This window comes from Heterocephalus glaber, unplaced genomic scaffold (assembly GCF_053883595.1).
Source record: "Heterocephalus glaber isolate CG9 unplaced genomic scaffold, H.glaber_assembly_v1.0 deba00001673, whole genome shotgun sequence".
In the NCBI taxonomy this organism is placed as follows: Eukaryota; Metazoa; Chordata; class Mammalia; order Rodentia; family Bathyergidae; genus Heterocephalus; species Heterocephalus glaber.
Window position 1 is genome coordinate 18,264,621 of NW_028258410.1, and position 21,345 is coordinate 18,285,965.

At 47.7% G+C, this 21,345-nt stretch overlaps 1 protein-coding gene, 1 long non-coding RNA gene and 1 pseudogene across 7 annotated transcripts in view; 2 read left to right on the forward strand and 1 right to left on the reverse strand.

Annotated features, from left to right (window-relative positions):
- Positions 1–21,345, forward strand: part of Ripor3 (RIPOR family member 3) — a 73,498-nt gene that overhangs the window by 12,819 nt on the left and 39,334 nt on the right. The window lies entirely within an intron of this gene.
- On the reverse strand, positions 1,156–4,266 carry LOC110344543 (uncharacterized). 2 transcript variants are annotated; one of them, XR_002387157.2, is made up of 4 exons: positions 4,179–4,266; positions 3,546–3,753; positions 2,799–2,937; positions 1,156–1,809 (listed from the first exon to the last, which is right to left on the reverse strand). It is a non-coding gene; the product is annotated as an uncharacterized LOC110344543 (long non-coding RNA). The 2 variants fall into 2 exon arrangements; XR_015446026.1 differs by having other exon boundaries at positions 4,226–4,256.
- LOC106010524 (DCN1-like protein 5) lies at positions 7,477–20,020 on the forward strand (annotated as a pseudogene). Its single transcript, XR_015446025.1, has 2 exons — positions 7,477–14,124; positions 14,329–20,020. The product of XR_015446025.1 is annotated as a DCN1-like protein 5 (transcript).

A 21,345-nucleotide genomic window follows, 5' to 3' on the forward strand; every position in this document is an offset into this window, starting at 1 on the left:
AAAGGGAAAGGTGGAGTGGCTGATGGGGAAGGGAGGGTGTACTCTGAGCACGGTGTACGTGTTTGCACTCGTGTGTATTCACAGGTGTGCAGTGTGTGCATGTGTATATGTGTGAGTGTGCACACCACTTTCTGGGTGTGTAGAGAGCTGTGTGCAAGACACATCGAGGAGGAGAAGGTCTCAGCCAGTGTGGGTTTCACTGCCAGTGAGGGCAGCTCAGGTTGCCTGGCTGCAGGGGCACCCAGAAAGGCAGCAGGGCTGGAGGGCCCTGGCAGGCTCAAGGTGGTTCCGTGGAAGCCAGGACAGAGGTGGAAAGGTACCTGAGTCCCATTTGGAATGTGCTCCTCTCTGCTCTGACGGCCTCGGAGGTGAAGACCGGGTTACAGGTGGCTAGGAACCTCCATCACCAGACTCTGGACCTGGCCCAGCCTCAGTCTACCCTCCTATGCCATGGAAAGAAAGATCTGTCGCTTCTGACTGGATGAAATGAACAGTTCTCCAGCGCTGACAGGGTGAGTCTCCAGCTGAGGGCGGCCGGGGGAGCAGGTCATGATGCCCCCAGGTGGAATGACTCAGAGTCCTGAGTGTGTCCCCGCTCTCTGCTCCGCCCGGGCCCACGCCAGTCTGAAGGAGGACGCCATGGACACTGACACGGAGCTCTCAGAACAGCCCTGCATGGTGGGGAGTATTTTAGTCCCATTTCACAGAAAGGAAAACAGAAGCCCAGAGAGGTGAAGTGATTTGTCCATGACCACAAAGCAAGAATGGAGGTGCTGGAGTTGTAGCTCAGTGGTGCTGTGCCCGCCTGGTAAGCCCAAAGTCCTGAGTTCGGTTACGGGTAACAACAACAACAACAAAAGAATGGAGCAGGCTGGGGCTTGTCCCCAGGTCTGTCTCAATAGGGGAGAGAATTTGCCCTAGAAAAAGCTTTGAGGCAGACTTGAGATTTCCCAGAGCTGGTAATGGGTGGCTGTCTGGCCTGTGCCTCCCTCACAGTTAGCTGAGGACGTTAAGAACTCACTGTAGAAACCACGGGGAGGTATTCAAGGCCTAGCCCGGAAGCGGGCTCTGGGAAAGGGTAGAGGTTCCGGTCTGCTCACCAGTAGGGGCCTGGTGGGAGTGGAAGGGACTTTCACTTTGCCAGCAGATAGTTCATGACTCTCCAAAGGTTATTTATTGATCTCTGCCCATGCTTTACAGAAAAATTTGGTCAAGCCAGATTCCGTGTCTCCAGAAGCTAAGGGGAAAACATGAACAAAAACTTCATTTTTGAGGGAGGTTGGAGAGGATATTCAGACACGTTGCTTGCTTTTTGACTCCCCCTCAAAGCAGAGGTCATCTTATCACATAAGACCCTAAGACCAGCCTCTCAAGAGGGGTTTCCTGATGTGTCTTGCTACATTTGAAGAAATGCATGTCCTTTCTCTGCATACCAGTCCTCATCTGAATTAAAGAAAAACAAATGCAAGCCCTAGATATCTTACAAGCCAAGCCTGCCCTTGGTCTTGATTCTGAGGCCCAGCTGGGAGAAAGAGATGCAGATCACTGGATTAGGACCCTTGATGTTACAAGCTACGAAACCCCAATTCATACTGGTTTAAGCAAAAAAGAGACTTTACTTGCTTACAAAATTTAGAAGTCTAGGATTAGATTTGTCTTCAGAATGGCTGCTTCCAGGGGGGTGCATGGGCTGGAGTGGGCTCTTTGGCTGATTTTCCTTGATCTGGGTTGAGATTTCCTTGGCTGAGCTGTTCATGGTGACTGTTCTGTAGGGGTGGTCGGATTGGGCCATGTTCTACTTCCTGTCCCCTGTGTGCACAGAAAAATGGTGTGGGGTCGTTCACCACAGGAAACCTGTGGTGCTGTTCAAAGAAGTAAGTTCAGACCAACAGAGCACTCCCTTCCTTCAACGCAAGGCAGGCACCGCTAATCGATCACAACAACCTTCTCCCATGCAGCCCCAGAGTCCATGTCAACTCTGCACCCAGGCGCTGGAGATGTAGTTGGATAGCAGGTGCTTGCCTAGCATGTATTAGGCCTGGGGTTCCATCTCCAACCCTGCAAAAGCAACCAGTCCCCACCAGTTGGTATTGCAGCATGAGCCAAAGGCTCCCTGCAATTCCTGATCTGAGATCATGAAGATAAAAACCAGCCAGCAATTTGCCCCACGTCTCAGGAGCTCAGCAGCAGATGCCTGGCCATCGTCCTGTCCTGTAGGATTGGGAGGAGGCCCGTTCCTCAACAGAGATTTCCATTCGGGATGGCTGCTGCACATGGAACAGAAATAAACTCGAGCTCAGAGGGAGCGGAGAGCGTGGCTCTGCCTGGCTCCTGCCGAGGAGGGTGCAATCCTAGGCGCAGCCGAGTGAGGAGACGCGGGCTCAAGGCACCGGGACCCTCACCCTCCCAGTCAAACCTTTGTCCATCACAGGAACCTCAGGGGCATCTCGGTGCCTGACCTTTCATGCCAACCCTGGTCACGTGTCCTAAGTGGATGTTCTTCCTCATCATGAAAGAGAAAGCTGCTGCTACCCCTCCTGGGGGGACTTCAGTGTTGTCTTGTCAGGGGAGTAAATAGCCCGTCCCCACATAGCCACTCTCCTCCTGCTCAGCCTCCCCCAGCCACAGAGAGACAAACAGGTGCCAGACAAACAGCTGAGTATTTGACTGTGGGAAGGCACCGAAAATGTCCAGGCCTTGGGGCCTGTGGCAATGTGAGGGAACTCGAGGAATCATTTTTGTGGGCTGACACCGAGCTCGCCTAGTACCTCTCACGCCAAGTGCTTTGCATGCCTTACCCTAATTAATCTTCGCAGAGAGCCCCGTGAAGTGCATGTGGGGTTTTCCCCATGGACAGACGCTGACCCGGAAGCTGGGGGAACTGGAGTCTCGCTGCTGACTCTGGTTCTCAGCCACTGCCATGCTCAGCGGGCTGCACTTTGGGATGAGAGAAAGAGCAGACCAGGGTGCACTTGGGATGGGGGCTTTGGAGGCTGAATGGCACCAGGAGACAACTGTCCTAACTTGGCTTCGCTCATGGCCCCTGCACAGCTGCAGCCTGAAAACCTCTGACCTAATACAAACCCAAAACTGAGGCTCAGAAAGGCAGGCTGACTTTGCCCAAACCACACAGGCAGGGAGCAGGGGGACCAGGGTGGGAATCTGCATTGGGCAGGGTCTGTATAGCTGAGCCCTGTGGACCCACAAGAGATGGCACGGAGCAAGGGATAGGGCACTGGGGGCATCCAGGAGCCGGGCCCTGGGTGAGCAGAGGGCACCACACATATCAGGCAGAGAAACAAGTGTGTGGCCTTGCCACCTTTGCCACCTCCCCCAGGGCTGGGACTGAGTGACTATGGCCCCCAAGCCCACCAACTGCACTGAAAGCCAGTGGTGACCTGGGCGTGACAGGCCCCTCCCTGACCCTGCTCTTCCTTCTGAGCACTGCTCGAGCCATATGTGGAATTATAGCACAGCCTGGTGCCTGGCACTTTAGCACCCAGTTTCACGCCCTGATTGCCTGTTGATTTCGTTTAGAAACTTACCTTTTTTTTTTCGTCTTTGTGGTGCTGGGGTTGGAATCCAGGGCCTTGCACATGGTAAGCATGAACTCTACTGAGCTACATCCTGGTCCACAGGAAAGGTACTTGTAATTCTTCTTACCTCCCCCTCCTTTCTGAGGGCTCCTTCTGGCCCTAATGATCGAAGCAGCCGCTCCCAGGTTCCCGGGGACACACCCACGCCTCAGTGGGTCTGCAAGAGGCAGAAGGGTCAGGTTTGCGGCTGATCCTTTTCCTCCCCAGCAGTCGGCTCTCAGGGCTGCTGATAGCAGAAACAGCTGGAAGTGGAATTCGAGGTCAGACATGGCCACTGCAGGAGGGGGTCTGGTGGCCCAGTGTCACTGTGGTGTGTGGGGAAAGGGGCCACACTGGGAGCCCAGCAGGCCTGGGTTCAAATCCCTGCACCACCACTTACTGCTGAGCCCCTTTGCCTCCATGACTCAGTTTACCCTCAGCAGTGCTCTTGGCACTGAAACCGGAGCTGTGGAGTGAACATCATTTGTCCCTGTTGTTGGTCACACATGCTGTGGCCCACAGCTGTACTGTGTGAGCCGCAGGGAAAAAGAAGACATAACTCTGCCCTGGACCTGTTTCCCCCTTCTCTGACAGGCCCCTGACCTGCCCTTGGGCCTCAGGAGCTCCTGGCTTCACCCTTTGTCCAGGACCTTTAGAAGGACAGTGGCCTCGGGGATTCTGATAACAGCAGTACTGAGGCTGGGGTGGGGCCAGCGTGAGGACAGCGTGTTCCGTGTTCCTTGTTCCGTGTTCCTTGCATCTTCTTCAAGTGCTTCCTGTCTGGCTGGGGACTTTCACTTGGGCCATGCTGGGACACTGTCTTCAAGCCTCAAATCTCCCTGGGGGGTTCCGCCTGCCTTGGTGGGGTTTGTTTGGGTTCCATGAATCATAAATCTACTCTAATGACTTCAATTAAAAACAGATACATGGCAAGGTTATACAGATGCTTCTTTTGGTTATTAAAACAATTAAAAACCCAACGAAATTAATTTGAAGAAAGACTTGGTTCATGTAGAGGAAAAGTCTAAGAGTAGTATGGGTTTCGGGGGGAGCTTGATCCAGCCACTTTCACTGGGATTCAGAGTGCCACACCCCTTCCCCTCTTCCACGAACATCTGGTGCATGTGTCCCCGGAATGGCTACCCTGACTCCCAATACTGTACCTTTCAGCCCTTTCAGCACTTCTGTGTCTCTTGATTCACGTACCTGAGGGAGGAAAGCTGACATCATTTCATCCTCTGGGCCAAACGTCCTTTATGGGCGGTAAGTGGATGCGCTCTCCTGGGCCAAGTTCCCAGGGTCGTTTGGTCATCAGTAGTGAGACCATGAGGCCATGGGCCCACTCTACATGGAGGAGACAGGATGTCTGAGAAGGGGTCACAGGCAGGTCAGTTGCCCCACGCTCTGCCTAGAGAAGTGGGGACTCAGCTGATGAATCCCGAGACCCTATAATTCCTCCTGGCTTGGAGACCACCCGAAGAGGCTTATTTTGTTCCTAAGTTGTAATTTGGGGACTATTTTAAGTTTGACTCTGGCTAGAATTTTTATCCCTAGAGATTCCCAAGGTTTTGTTTCTGGGTCTTCCAGGAGGAGACATTCAGACCTGGGCTCAGGAAATAAGTGGTTTTAATCTCTGCCCCAAGGGAAGGGTCCCAATCACCTTTCTGGCATCAGATGGGAGGTGAGGGTCATTTTCAGGTGGCTGACAGGCAGCAGCAGAGCTGCTTCTCCAAACAACTACTTTATTCTATTACTTTCATACCAGGAAAAAGGTTTTATCCTCAAAACAATGTACCTGCGTCATCATCATCATTGATTGGGCTGGAAGAACTTGTTTGGCCAAATTTAGAACCCACAAGAAGGTCAGAGAGAGTAAATTTAGAACTGAACTCTGAGCCTTCAGGGCCAAGAGTTCCGCTTGGCACTGTGCATATGCTAACTTCGTCTGCTTCCTTGAATTTGGTTCAATTTACCCCCGGCTCTCCAGGCCACCAGAATTCTTGATGTGACATAGACGGGAAGAGTGGACATGCCATCAAAACCTGTCTCTGCCACTTGTGTGCTTGTGGTCTCCTTCACAGATTAGCCTCTCTGAGCCTGTTTCACTGTTGTTTTAAAGGGCAGAGTAGCAATAACGTCTACCTCATAGGATGCTATAAAGATGGATTAATATAGGGCTGGGGATTTAGCTCAGTGGTTTCAACGCCTGCTGTGCAAGCACAAGGACCCGAGTTCGATCCCTGGCACCCAAAAAAAAAACAAAGATGGATTAATATATATATATATATATATATTTTTTTTTTTTTTGGTACCAGGGATCGAACTTGGATTGATATATTTTTCATGGTTAAATTTTTGGTTTTTTTGGTACCGCAGATCGAACTTGGGACCTCACGCTTGCGAGGCAGGTGGCAGAACCACTGAGCTAAATCCCTGGCCGTTTTCATGGTTAAATATACATTTAACCATCTCCTCTTTTTTTTAGTACTGGGGATCAAACTCAGGGCATTTGCATTGGTCTAGCTACATCCTCACCTCTGTATTACTTCTTAATTTGAGACAGGTTCAATCTGGCCTTAGACTCATTGTGTAGTCCAGGCTGGCCTTGAATTTGTGTTGATTCTCCTGCCTCAGCCTTTCAAATGCTGGGATTATAGATTGCATACCACCAGGTCTACCTGGCTTATCTATGCATTTGACTACTCTAGGAACCTCCTATAAGAGAAATCATGCAATAGTTATCCTTTTGTGACCAGCTTATTCACTTACCACAGTGTCTGGTGGGCATGGTAACACGTCTCTAGTCCTCGTTTCTCAGGCAGCTGAGGCAGGAGGATCATTTGAGCCCAGGAGTTGGTGACCAGCCAGGGCAACATAACAAGAGCCCTGTATTAAAAACAAAACAAAAAAGCTGGGGATTTAGCTCAGTGGTTCCGCTGTCTGCTTCACAAGCTCAAGGTCCCGAGTTTGGTCCCTGGTACCAAAAAACAAAAACCAAACACCAAAACAAAAACCTAAACCAAAAAACAACTTTTTCAAGCTTTATATGTTGTAGCATGTGGGAAATTTTCTGCCTTTTTAGAGCTGGCTGAATGATATTCCACTGCATATAAATGTATAGATTACATGTTGTTTGTCCATGCGTCTGTCAGGAGACACTTACCTTGCCAGTCTTCAGTGTGGTTGGGACACGGTACGATGTAGTCTCATGGACAGTCTTTCTGGAAAACAATTTGCAATTCTAAGTAAGCCAAATCGAGGCTCTTGGAAGTAAGTCATCGTACCATTTGACTCAATAATTTAACTTCTGGGAATTTGTCCTAAAGACAGAACCTCAAATGTAGACCAACATTTGAGTCTAGAAATATTTACCTCGGTCGTTTATACAACCTCTATTACTATCCATAGGGAATAGTTAAAATAATAGCCCCACAATGGGTTATTTTACAACTACTAAAAACTTATGAGAATAATGAAATGGGAAAATGTACACACTATTTTGTGAACAAGGTGGTAGAAAAACTGTATATATTTAGCCTATAAAAATAAGTGCCATTTATTGAGCATTTACTATGTGCTGAAAGTCTACTAAGCTACATGTATTCTTTCTCTCATTTACTCCTCCCAACAATCCAAAGAGGCAGACACTATTATTATCCTGTTTTACAGATGAGAAAAAGATGTTCTAAGTGGTGACATGATTCTCAGGGCCACCAAGCAAGTGGCAGAGCTGGGATTCAAACCCAGACCCTTCAGCTCTTAAGAGCAGAAAAGGAACAGAAAATGGGTCCATGGTCTTTTGGAAGAGTGGGCGTGGTTTTTACTTCCTTCCTCATACTCACCTGCATTTCTTTTTCCCCAAACTAGGGAAGGGCGGGGGGGGGGGACTATTAGGCAAAAAGAGAAAGAGAGAAGCTGTTGCCTCTTTTCACCCAGCATCTTGTAAGATAAACATTCAGGGCTCGTGCCCCTCTCCACGAACTCATTTCATGCCCATTATTTCCTGGTTAAAGAAGAGCAGAGTGTTCTGGCTGTGTCTCCTGTCTGATTGCTTCATCATGAGAGTGTGTGCTGCAAACACACACACATGCACACTCATAACCCACTCAGACAGACAGGAGGGAGACAAAGCCCAGCAGCAGCCAAAACTCTGCTAGATCAATGCAGACTGTTATGGGCGCAGCTTTCCAAAACGCAGAGCTCAGTGAAATAAATATTTTTCCTGTGAGAAGAGACTTAGGTCGGCAATCTTAACAAGCCCCCAATTCATTCCAGATCTGCTATGAGCGGCTGGCGTCAGCTGCCCATCTTGATGCGCTTAGGCCGGCGTGGTGACTGCAGCGTGCCCATGTGGCTGGCTGCATTCCCACACCCGGCAGTGTGCCAGGGCGCTGGGCAGGACATGAAAGGGCGTCCCCGAGAATGAGCTCCCTAAGCCCCCTGAGCTCCCCCACAACTTCTTGGGGTCTCCGACTCTTGTCCTGGTAACCCCCCTACTATTTAATCTGACCCAGAGGCCTGAGAATTCCACCTCTTCTTGGTAAAAGACTCAGGTCTTTTAGTCCTGGAAAAAGCTTCAGGAAGAATTCAGAGTCAGGAACACACAGACACGAGGACGTCAGGGCTGTCGCAAACACCGGCCACTTCCCTGTCTGGGCAAAAATCCATGATGGTAGGCTGGGGGATGCAGCTCAGCAGGCCTGAGCCTGCTTGGCAAGCTCAGGGTCCTGAGTTCAATTCTTGGTACCGGAAAAATCCACCGATGTCTAACTCCTTCACTCACTTGTTTAACAACTGTTCACTGAGCCACCTCTCAAGTGTGAGGTCTGTTGCGAAGCTAACTGAAGATAGGACAAAGCCTCTGGAGACCCATAGATTCATTTAGTGGATGTTTGTCGAGTGCTTCCTGGAGGTCAGGGACTCTCTTCGAAGTACTGGGATTTCTCTGTGAGCCATTCGGACAAATCCTTGCTCCTGAACCCGCATTCTAGCCTGGGTGACAGACACAGGACAAGGGAGCTGTAATGTGTAGTGTGTCCAGTGGAAACTAAATTAGGGAGTGGGAATCAGGAGATGGGGCAGGAAAGGCCTCATGAGAAGGTGATATTTAAGTCAGCGGGCAAGGCAGTAAATAACCATGACTCAGGGATCACGCAAGTCCCTCTTCAATGATCTTCCAGCCTTGACTATGCCAGGGAGAAAGTCTGTTTGTAGTTAATGTGTCCCCACTGCTGCAGTAAGAGCTGGCCGGCTGGGCTTGAATGCAGTGTTGTGTTCAGTGTGAGGATTTCACAGTGACCGTTTCCGGCATCAGCCGCGGCAGACGACGCCGATTCTTTGAAATACTCGTATTTCTTGAAAAATGAGTTGATTGCATGAAAAGTGTGAAGTATGATCCGGGTGCTACACAAACATGGAGAATTTGTGAACGTGCGGAAGGAACGGAATTTGGGACATGCTGAGATAGACAGGCATCTTCTCCTCCAGGTGCTCAGAGCCTCACTTGGGGGATAACAGCAGAGAGAGTGACCCAGCCTTTGATCAGCACCTCCCTTTGGGGCGACTGGAAGGGGAGAGCCGTTCCTTGGCTCTGACGGTCAGGAGCAACTGTCCAGAGGAGGCACTGCTGGCCTTGCTTAAGGGCAGGACTGATCTGCCAAAGGACACGCAGGGCATTCCAGGCAGAGGGCAGAGTGGGAGCCAGGGTAGAGAGGTGCACAGCGGAGGGGAACCCAGGGCTCTGGCTGCAGGTCTCGAATCTGAGGGGACAGGGAGGGGTTGGTGGTGGACATCCGGGGAGAATCAGCCTGCAGCATGTGCACAGGGAGCCAAGGAGCTGGAGGCATCAGCGCTCGGGTCACCACCCCGAATTTACACGAACCCAGGAACTTACCCCAACTCACAGGAATTCTAGCCGGGACACTGCTCAGATGCAAGAGCTTTCCTGTATTTCCTTATCTGATCTCAGCAAGCCACCCAAACTATTATTGTTTTGCCTTGTTTTTTTTTGGTACCAGGGATCGAACTCCGGTCCTTGTGCTTGTGAGGCAGGCTCTGGAACCACTGAGCTAAATCCCCAGCCCCCAAATTATTATTGTTGGCATCTTTCTTTTTTTGTACTAGTGATTGAGCCCAGGGATACTGAACTGTATTCCCAGCCCTATTTTATTTTCATTTAATTTTAAGACAGGGTCTGGCTAAATTGCTCAAATCTATGTTCCTCCTACCTCAGTCTCCTAAGTAGCTGGGCTTACAGGCATGTGCCACCATATCTGGCTGCATTTTGTATTTTACACACAGAAGATTGGGGCTGAGAGTCCAAGTCATTTATGCAAGCTCATGAGCAAGTAAGCAGCAGCCAGGACTTTAAAAAGAATTTTTTTTAAGGAAATAGATTTGGGCATAGTGGTGCATGCCTGTAATCTCAGAATTTGGGAGAATAAAGTAGGAAGATCGCTCCAAGTTTGAGACGAGCCTGGGCTACATAGTGAGTTCAAGGCCAGCCTGAACTACATAATAAGATCCTGTCTTCAAACAAAAAAGAAAGAAAGAAATGGAGACATAATTCATATGCCATAAAATCATACAGTTCACCCTTTAAAAGTACACAATTGTGCAACTATCATGACTATTCAAGTCCAGAATATTTTCGTCATCCCCCAGAGAGAGCCCATACCCATGAGCAGTCACTGCGTTCTCCCCTGCCCCAGCCCTGGAAACCATGAGCCTACTTTCTGTCTCTGGATCTGCCTGTTGCAGACTTCGGATAAACAGAGTTCTGTGATCTGTGACCGTTTGGATTTGGCTCCATGGACCTGGCAGGATGTTTCTGAGGTCCATCCACGTTGTAGCACGTGGCAGGACTTCATCCCTTGGTAGGCCCAAACATCCCATTGTGTGAGTTGTGTGAATTTTGCTGTCCATTCACCAGCGGCTGAACATTTATCTGGGCTTTCCTTGGATAGTATGAATAACTCTGCTGCTGCGAACATCTGCGTGCGGGTTTAGTGTGGACACGTTTTCAGGTCTCTTGGGTGTACCCCTAGGAGGGGGATTGCCAGGTCATACTGGAAGTCTATGTTTGAGGATTTCCCAGACTGTTTTCCAAAGGACTTGTACCATTTCACACCTCACCAGCACCAGCCAGGGCTCCGGTTCCTCCCCATCCTCCCCAGTACTTGGCATTGTCTGTCTTCTGATTGTAGCCATCCCGGGGCATGGGATGCTGCAGCTCTCTGCAGACTGGATCCGCAGGCCCTGCAGCAGGACTTTTTGCTGAGGCTGCATACAGGGTGGATCGATTGGACTCAGTGATCTCTCCCACAGTGGAGGATGAGGCCTTCAGGTGTGCATCCTGGGAGAAGCAAGGTGGGGTGAGCCTCTGACAGACCTGGAAGACTGGAAGCCCAGACCTGCGCTGGCTCAGCTTCTTCCCTGTGGTGGGGCCTGGCTCAGCCGCAGGGTCCCTGGAGGACCTCCCCCCACAGAGAAGCCAGTTCAAAGGCAGCCTGAAGGAGGGGATGGTGCCAGGTCTGTGGCTGTCCCTGAGGGGTAGTCAGGGCACTAGGGCCTGGTCACCACCCAGCTGCACCACCTGCTGAGAGCATTCAGTCTCCAGGTACAGGCCATTTTCCCAGGGTCCCGATTCCCTACCAGCCTGTGGCTCTCAGAAGACCCACCCTGTGCATGGGCAGCGGCCTGAAGACCCAGGGACTCGGCTGTCAGTGGTGTGAACATCAAGACTTTCCTGTTCCCTGAGCATTTACTATGTGCCCTCCGGGTCCCATCCTGTTTCCGTGACTCCCGTGGATTTTATTTCCACCATCATTTTACAGTGGAGGAGGAGACCGAGGTCCTGACAGGAGGGAGACGTCACACTGCCAGTGAGTGGGACGGCCAGGATGTTGAGCCTGGCCCTGACCAGAGCTGTATCTCTAACAGCCGGACTACAGAAGCGAATAGGACACACGGAGCCTCCTGACATCACAGGCCTCCTGGCCAAGAGCAGACAAATCGCCCAAACCCTTAGCTTGGAACAGTGGCATGGAATTGAGCTCAGCGCCCTGTAGCCTGAAGCTTCAGGTGTCACCAGGCTGGACTCCCACCAAATCCCTCTCCTCTTGAACTGCTTCTGCCAGGAAGAGCCAGCCAGGCACATGAGTCAGGTGAGGCGCAGCTGGCTTCTGCCACACAAGGAGATCCTGCAAGTCCTAGGTCACAGAGAGGACTGCAGAGGTGGAGGGACATTGGAGTCATCTTGCTGTCCCGCCTACCAGAGAAGGCCACAGCACTAATACTAGTGACACCAACAGTAATACTGTATTTCCTTTCATTTGCTTAGAACTCCATGGATTCGGACAGATTCTACATCTGTAATCCCTCGGGAGCCTGCCAGGGGCCGAATGTTGATGTGGTGTGGGATGGGGCCTTTGGGAGGTGACTGGGTCTTAAAGGTGGAGCCCAGGAATGCGACAAGCACCCTTATGAAAGAGACCCCTGAGCATTCCCCTGCCCTCTTGCTGCCAGGTGAGGCTGTGGTTCGACATCCCTGTCTGCAGCCCAGAGTGGCCCCCTTCGGACCCGACCCTGCTGGCCCTGATCTCAGACATCCAGCCTCCAGGACTGGGAGAAATGAAGGGGAGCTGTCTGGAAGCCGCCCTGTGCGCAGTGTGCTGTTAGAGCAGCTGGAACTGGCAGAGGCAGAGCTTGGCATCTGTGCCATGATTCCTGTGCCTTTATCCCCACGTTGCCCCACCCCACCCCGCCCAGGCAAGCTCACCCACTGGGGCTGGAGCCCAGGTTTTCCGGCCCCTTGTCCATTCAGGCTCTTGGTGCCACAGCACCCCCCAACGCACACACTAGAAGCCTCAGACCTCGTGGCCGTTCTTGGAAGAGAACGAGATACCTGCTTCCAGCCAGCGCAGCCCTGGGAGCACTTCCCTGTGAACTCACCACATCCACTGGGTCGTGGAGTTCACTAGGCCTTTACAGGAATTGCCATGGGCTGAGTGAGTCCACCTCATTAACAGAAAAAGCAATGAGACCTGGGGATGCTGAACAGAAACAGCCCAGTGTGTGTGTGTGTGTGTGTGTGTGTGTGTGTGTAGCTGTGGCTGCAACAGGCAGCCCAGAGCGGGAGTGTCCTGCTCTCCAGAGGGGACTGTAGTTGCTGGCCCCAACATCCTGTTTCTGTGTTCAACCCACATCTCGAAGGCCTCCTGATGGGTGCCCCTCCCTCAATGTTTACGCACCATCCCACAGACTTCTCCTTCCCCTCAGGATCCCCATGTTTCCTCTAGGGAGGATTTGTCAATTGTTGAAAACCTCCATTCTCCAAAAACTGCCATATTTCTTCCTTTCCACTCATGCTGGGCACTGTTCAAGTTCTCCTGTGGTTCCAGAAGTGTTGCTGAGCCAGGGAGAGCGGACTTGAGGGGACCCCTGGCCCTCTGGGGTGAGACTTATTTGCACTTAAACTGAGGGGGCTCTGCAAGGCTCCTAAGGGGCTGCCACTGAACCCACAGGGTGTCTGAAGAGTCTGGGTCGGAAATGGGGCAGAACCAGAGGCAGAGGAGCCCAAGATGGGCTGGCAAAAGACCCTCCAGGCCAGGCTCCCATGGCCAGGGTTAGCAGAGTCCAGCAGGTTCTATGTCCCTGTCCTTCGATTCAGTGTCCTTTTCCAGGCAGCGAGGTCCATTAGCCTTGTGCCTCTCCCCCGTGCGGGACAGTGGGCTCAGACCTGTCCAGCAGAACAATAGCAGAGGGCAAGAACTAAATCCTCAGAAGGAAAATGGAGGCCAGGCATGGTGGTACACACCTGTAATCCCAGCTGAAGCCGGAGGATTGCACATTTGAGCCCAGCCTGAGACCCTGTCTTTAAAAAAAAAAAGGAAAGGAAAATAGAGTGCCATTAGGCTGCAAGAAAGCCCACAGAGGTCAAACAGAGCCTCTTGCTCTCCGAGAGCAGTGGAGGTAACTCACTGTCCATGCTATCTTCCAATGAGATCAAGCTGTAGTGTCCTGAGGCGAGGAACTACCTCTGCTCCAGGCAAAGAAAGTCAAGACCTGGGAGTGGGCAGCAGCTGGGCCACGCCGGTGAGGTCTGGCGGCACTACTCCTCCACTTGCAGCTGTCTCTGGGAACTGGGTGCCAGCGCTGAGGGGCCTCCAGCAGACAGCAGCCCCCTTCCCTGGCTCCCCTGCCCACCCTGCCAGGGAGGGTGGAAGATGCGGGTGAAGAAGAAGAGAAAAGCCTTCTCCAGGGTGGCAGCGGCAGTAGCGGAAGACAGTGGCCTAAAAAAGTGTAAAATCTCCAGGTCCTGATGAAGTTGTAGGGCCAGAAGGAATGGAAAAATTTTGTGAAGACATTGGTGTTGAAGCTGAAAATATTATTATGTTAGTTTTAGTGTGGAAATTGGAGGCTGAAAGCATGGGATTTTTTACCAAGGAAGAATGGTTAAAGGGAATGACTTCATTAGTGTGACTGCATAGAAAAGTTACAGAACAAATTTGACTTTTTGTGCTCACAGCTGAATGATATTTCATCATTTAAGAATATATACAGTAGGGCTGGGGATTTAGCTCAGTGGTTCTGCCGCTTGCCCCGAAAGCACAAGGTCCCGAGTTTGATCCCCAGTACCAAAAAAACAAAACAAAACAAAACAACAATTGAGGGCTGGGGATTTAGCTCGGTGGTTCCACCCCTTGCCCTTGCAGGGCAAGGTCCCGAGTTTGATCCCTGGTACTGAAAAAAAAAGAATATATACAGATATGCCTTTGATTTTGCAAGGGATAAAGATCAGAGAAGCCTTGATATTGGTACTGCTAAATCTATGTTAGCTCTTCTGCTTGAGAGGACAAGGCCACTGTTTTCAGTATTTTACCAGTACCTGGACCAATCAAAGTACCGTGTTATGAACAAAGATCAGTGGTGCAATGTATTAGAATTCAGCAGAACAGTCCATGCAGATCTTAGTAACTATGATGAAGATGGTGCTTGGCCCGTTTTTCTTGATGCATTTGTTGAGTGGCAAAAAATATGTCAAACATCATAGCAAGAACTGTTGTGAAGAAAGTGCAAACTTTTTGATTCCTGTATGTATACAAGCTAATGAGTTAGAGGGAAAAAAATCCAAAGGGTGCATTTTCATTCATGTGAAAGACTTATAGTACTTTTTTTCCCTTTTTTTTAAAAGGAAGATTTCTTGTTACATGTGACGGGCATTGAACCACACCTCTTCTGAGACTGAATGACATTTGTGTTTCAAGTTATGTTTTTAACATTTTAGAACGATAAAGATTCGGATTTGTGACAAAGGCCTTAAAGTGGAAAAAAAAAAAAAAAGTCCACAGAATGTGAGCTAGTGGGAAGTCAGGCAGAAAGTACTTGAAACTAAATTCTAGAATCCCCACCTGGAAGTTCCCACTGTCCAGCTTCACGGGTCACTCTGCCCCTCCCTCAAAGCCACCCCTCTCCAGTTGTCAGTCATCAGCCTGAGCATTTCCAGGCTTCCTTATGTGAACAGCAGTGTCTCCTCTCCCACTCTTCCAGTGGTTGGAACCATCCAAACCACCTTCAACTGCTTTATCTATTAGACAAAAATACCAAACTGTTGGGATGAGCACAATATTTCCTATCTGTTATGTGTTGAATTATGTCCCCCTTTAGATATACTAAAGTCCCAACCCCTGGTACCTATGAATATGACCTTCTTGGAAACAGGGTCTTTGTCGATGTAATCAAGGTAGGATGGGTCACTGGATGGGCCCTCATCTGATAGGACAGTGTCCAGATAAAAGGGGGGGATGCCTTTGAAGACAGACACAGTGACAATGCCTGGTGGTCACGGAAGCAGAGACTGAGAAGCAGAGGCAGGGAGGAACTGTTTCCTAGAAACTTGGAGGGGACCCGCCCTGCCAACACCTTGATTTCAGACTTCTAGCCTCCAGAACTTCGAGACAATACAATACTCCTCCATTCTCTAAGTCCCCTAGTTTGTGGTACTATGTCACGGCAGCTGTAAGAGACCAACACATTACCTCAGGTCACTAACCTTAGCAGTACAAAGCTGTAGGAAAGCTATATATACGTTATACTCTTTGTGTTTATTTTACTTTTTTGGGGGTACCAGGAATTGAACTCAGGACTTTGTGCTTGCCAGGCAGACGTGGCACCACTGAGCTAAGTCCCCAGCCCTATGTGTTTCTTGTAACAAAGTGAAAGGAGCAAGACTTCCCACTCTGGAGTAACTATAAGATCATCTCAGTGGGTTCCATTTTGTAGATGAGGAAACTGAGGCTCAAAGAGGCTGCATGACTTGTGCAAGGTCATGCAGCTAGAACAAGGTAAAGACTGGACTTGAACTTGGGTTTTGGGACCCCCAAAGCTTATTTTACCACCCTCTATGCAAGTCTGTGGTTGTAAATCTCACAGCTGTCTGCAAAGAGCCCCCAAATCCTAGTTCCAGGTGTCACTTTTGTTTTTCACATGAGCTCAAAAGTTTGTACTATGCTTGTCCTTATGGGAACTACCTTTCATAACACTCCGTAAAGCACACCCTCTTTCCCTGGTGATTTTCATTTTGGGGGTTTTTGTTTTTGTTTTTGTTTTTGAGACAGGGTCTCACTATGTAGTTCAGGTTGGCCTTGAACTGACTCTTGTGGCCCAGGCTGGTCTTGAACTCACAGCAACCCTCCTGCCTCAGCCTCCTGAGTGCTGGGATTACAGGCATGCACCACCATGCCCAGCTATTACAAAACTGAGATGCATTTCCATCAAAATCATCTTCCAGTAGAGCCAAGTAAAAATGTTTGGCAAAGAGGGGATTAATTGATAAACAGCTTGTAGTACACAAATTCTAGTGTCTGCTTGGAATGTTTTGCAACACTTTTTGGAAACTCCAGCATTATAATTCCAGAGCAAGCTGTTTATGTCAGGCTGTTAAGCCACACACGTGTCTCATAAGCTTGGGAATCCGCTGACTTCACTCCCAGCACCCCTGTCCCCTCTTGGGTGAGCTCTTGTCCTGGCTGATAGAGCAGGGCTGCAGTACCTGGGGAGACCAGCAGGGGTCATCTAGTGGAAAAAGGGTTCAGGGCAGAAGATTGCTCAAAGTCAAGGCTTGGAGTCCTAGAAAATAAGTCTATTACTTTGGGAGGAAGTCCACTTGCCCTACGGTATGCGTTAGCCATCTGGCAAGTGGCTTAGCCCTGAGAACGGAAGAAAAACAGATGTGAAAAAAGCCTGACACGCCCCTCCCTCCCCAGACCCGCCCCTGTCCCAGGGAGGCATCTGGGCTGGGGCCAGAGTGCTGGGAACAGTCTCTCTCCAACAGGCACGAGGAGGAAAAGCAAACTGCACATCTCACAGTGGAAAGAAAAACCAGAACAGCAGGCTGGCTTGGTTTCTCTTGTAAACTGTTTACCTCAAGAGGACCAGATGGCTCGTCTGGGGTTGAACCCTTGACCAGTTCCCAGCTGTGAGCAGCCTCCACAGCAAACAGACCTGGCTCTGCAGCCCATGAGCCTGGCCTGGAGTCCCCAGGCCTCGGCTGGGGGTGGGGGGTGCAGGGTGGCGACTCCACAGCCCTGGGTTCCAGAGCCTCAGGAATCTACAGCACCCGGGATGGGTGAGGCAAGTAGTGGGTGTGGCACGAACGAACGGCGCACCTGCCGTGGATGGCCTTGAACTGTGGCCCTGGCCTCTTACCACCCACCTGAACCTGGCCTTTGGCAGTTCACATGCTTTGAATGCCAGCATCCCCTCTGCTGCTCTTTGTCCGAAGCCCTGGATGGTGCAGGACTGCAGGCTCCGGACACACTGTGCCCCACTTCCCCCCTGGATAAGACCCAGGGTCATCAGGTGCTGTGCCACCTGTAGTGGCTGCCCTGTCTTCGTTTCTTCATTAATCACTGGGGGGTGAGGCCTTTCACAGATTTTTTTTTTCCTCTACTTCTTTATAAAAAGAAATGAGGAGGCAGTGGGGATATAGCTCAGTGACGCTGTGCCTCCCTTGCAAGAGTAAGGTCCTGAGTTCGATCTCCATACTGGAAAAAAAAAAAAAAGAAATGAGGAAATGCCCAATCTAGATTACAAAACTTATTACATGCATATGTTAAACAAATGAATGTTTTTCCCAATGAAAGCTTTGAACACATATACATTGTCCCTCCCCTTATCTCCTGCCTTGACAAACCCATAACAGTAATTTATTTCTTTGCATAAAAAAGCTTAGGAGGAGGTATATGCTACTTTTTTGTTTTTGTGGTACTGGGGATTGAGCCTAGGGCCTTCACGCTGAGCTACATACCCAATCCTTTTTCTATTTTTAATTTTGAGACAAGGTCTTGCTAAGTTGCCCAGGCTGGGCTTGAACTTTCCATCCTCCTGCCTCAGCCTCCTAAGTAGCTGGGATTACAGGTGTGCACTATTGTACCTGGCAGATCTATTTGTTTTAACAGATGTAAAATATCACATTCTGAGTGTCAAAAATGTCCCTTAACAGTGCTTTCGTCACCTGCTGCGCAAGTGCAAGGACCAGAGTTCGATCCCTGGTACCAAAAAAAAAAATGTCCTTTAATTATAAAAAATGGCGGAGAAAAACAAATGACCTTTGAGAGTATAGCAATTGTTTTTGGTCCCACTCTATTAAAGCCAGAAAAAGAGACTGGTAATACAGCAGTTCATACTGTTTACCAAAATCAGATTGTAGAATTAATTCTTCAGGAATTAAGTTCCATCTTCAGATGTTGATTCCTTTTTTTTTCCCATTAAATTTATTGGTACATTTTAGGTATAAAACACAGTTACATTCATCATTGGAATCTTGTACCATTGCATGAGTATCTTGGTTCTTATTTTTTTCCCCTTTCCTCTGCCCTCCCTTCACCCCCTCCACCCTTTCCTATTTGCAAAGACTTTGTTTCCATGTTTTTCCTTTTCTCATATTTTTTCTTTTCCCTTCTTTCCTTTCCCCTACCCCTCCCACTTCCCCTGCTCCTTCACACCTTTTCTTCCTATTACACAATATCAATTATACATTTTAAAAATTACAATATCAAGATCTAGAAGACATTACCTCAGATTTTACAGAATTTAAAAGGATATAGAGCTTATTACAAAACTCTTTTTTGAAATAAATTTGACAACTTCTAAGAAGTACCTTGGAAGACAAATGAATGAAACTAACTCTGGAGGAAATATAAAATTTGAATAGCACCTGTTAAAGAAAGTATATTCCTAGATTGAAAACCTGCCTATATGACAACAACAGGCTCATATACATTTTAACTGATAAATTATATCAAACACTTAGAGGAGAAAAAAGAAGGAACACTTCTCCCCTCATTTTAGGAAATCAACATTGTGCTAATCCTAAAACTGGATAAAGATAATAGAAGAAAAAAGTATGAACATAGATAGAAATTTGATTAACAAAACAAACTATTAGAAGTCAGATCTGGCAGTATGTAGAAAGTGTTTTTATTGTAGGAATGGCAGTGTTGGTTCAGCATTGGAAGATCCACCCCCAGAAGTCATCATTTTAACAGAGGAAAGGAAAAAGCCAAATGATCCTGTGAGTAGTTGCAGAAAAAATATTGGACTAAATTCTACAGCTGTTCATGGTAAAAGCTATCAGGAGACTAGAAGTAGAACAGAAACTTCTCAGCAGATCAAAGACATGTACTCCATACTTTCAGCAAAAACACCTTATATGAATGGAGAAGATACAATGCTTTCTGCTTAAGGTGGGGAACAAGGGCAGATATGCTTGCTCTTCATCTGTCCATTAAACTTTGAAACATAGGCCTAAACCAAAATAGCCTGGCAATAAAAGGACACAATTAGGATAGGATTGGCAAGATAGAAGCAAAATCTTTATATGTAGATGAAATGATCATCTACAGAGAAAATACTAAGAAATCTCTAGGAGGCCCTAGAACTTGTATTTGAATTTACCAGGATTAGAAAACACAAGGTATATATAAAAATTCAGGTCTATGTATACTTGCTATAAATGAAGAATTGGATATTGAAATTTAAAAGTTATGTAGGAGTACAAAGGACCTAGAAAAGTAAAAAGGAAAAGAAAAAAAACAATATTGGAAGAGATTTAGTAACTAATTTTAAGACTTCCTCTAAAGCTACAGTAATCAAGGCAGTGTTGGTGTAAGGAAAGACATATAGATCATTGGAATAAAACAGAGAATCTAGAAATAGAACCACACATATATGGTCCACTGAGTTTTGAAAGATTATTTAACATTAACATTTTATAGAATATAAACTCAATTCAAGAGCAGAGGAAAAGATAGTGTTTTCAGCCAATGGCACTAGAACACCTGGTATTCGTATATAAAAAATTAACCTCAACCCTTTATTTCCATACATAAAAATAACTTGAAAGGATCTATGAACCTAAATATGAAAGATTAAAACTATAAAACTTTAAGAAGAAATTATAAGGGAAAATATTTATGAATTTAGGGTAGGCAAGGACTTCCTAGGATACAAAAACCATGATGCATAAAAGAAAAAAATTGATAAATGAGAGTCCATCAAAATTTAGAACTTTAAATGACATCATTAAAATGAAAAGTAGTCCTTAAACAGACCATATTTACAATGCATATAACCTATGACCAGAATATATAAAGAATTCCTAGAGCTCATTAATAGACAACCCAATTAAAATGTAGACATAAGAAGATGATAAATAGCCAGTATAGCACAAGGAAAGGTGTGCAACTCTAGAATCAGTACAATAACAAGATTGAATTATACACTCATCAGGGAGATGAAGTTAAAAGTTTTAAAAGCTTTGTCATGACTTTTTCTTTTTGTTGGATTCTCCCCCTTTGCATTTAATTTGTCACACCCAGTGGATTCATTCTGCTGGGCTTCCGGGGTTGTGATCCTCATTGTCTTTTCCAAGGATATTGTCTAAAATATTTTGGAGTGCTGGTTTGGTATTCATGAAGTTCCTGAGGTGTTCTTTATCATGAAAATATCTTATTTCTCCATCAATTTTGAAAGATAGTTTTGCAGGGCACATCAATCTGGGTTGGAGGCTGTTTTCCTTTAGAGCTTAAAATATGTCACTCCAAGCTCTTTTTGCCCTGAGGGTTTGCATTGAGAAGTCTGCTGTGATTCTGATGGGCTTTCCTTTGTATGTGATTTGTTTCTTTTCTCTCATTGCTTGTGGAACTTTGTTCTTCTGTTAGGTTTCTGGAATCCTAACTATTATATGCCTAAGTGTAGTTTTTTTTTGATCAAGGGTAGTTGGAGTCCTGTATGCCTCACTTATCTATCAGTATGTCAAGTTCTTTTCCCCTGCTTAGGAAGTTTTCTGCCATCACTTCTGTGAACAGTTTTTTTATGTCATCTGCACTCTCTCCTCTTTCTTCATTGACTCCAATCAGTCTTATGTTATTCTTCTTTGCATCATCTAGCAGCTGCTGGATTGATTTCTCGTGGTCTCTTACAATTTTAAAGCAGTTTTTCTTTGCCTGGTCAGTAATTGCAATCTTATCTTCTATATCTGAAATTCTATCCTCACATTGGTTCATTCTGCTGCATAGACTTTCAATGGAGTTTTTGTTGTTGTTGTTGTTTTGTTTTGTTTGTTTTTTGGTACCAGGGATAGAACTCAGGTCCTTCCACTTGTGAGGCAGGCAGCAGAACCACTGAGCTAAATCCCCAACCCTTCAATGGAGTTTTTAATCTCCTGGTGGACATTGATTCTTATGGAAGATAACCTGTGGGATACAAG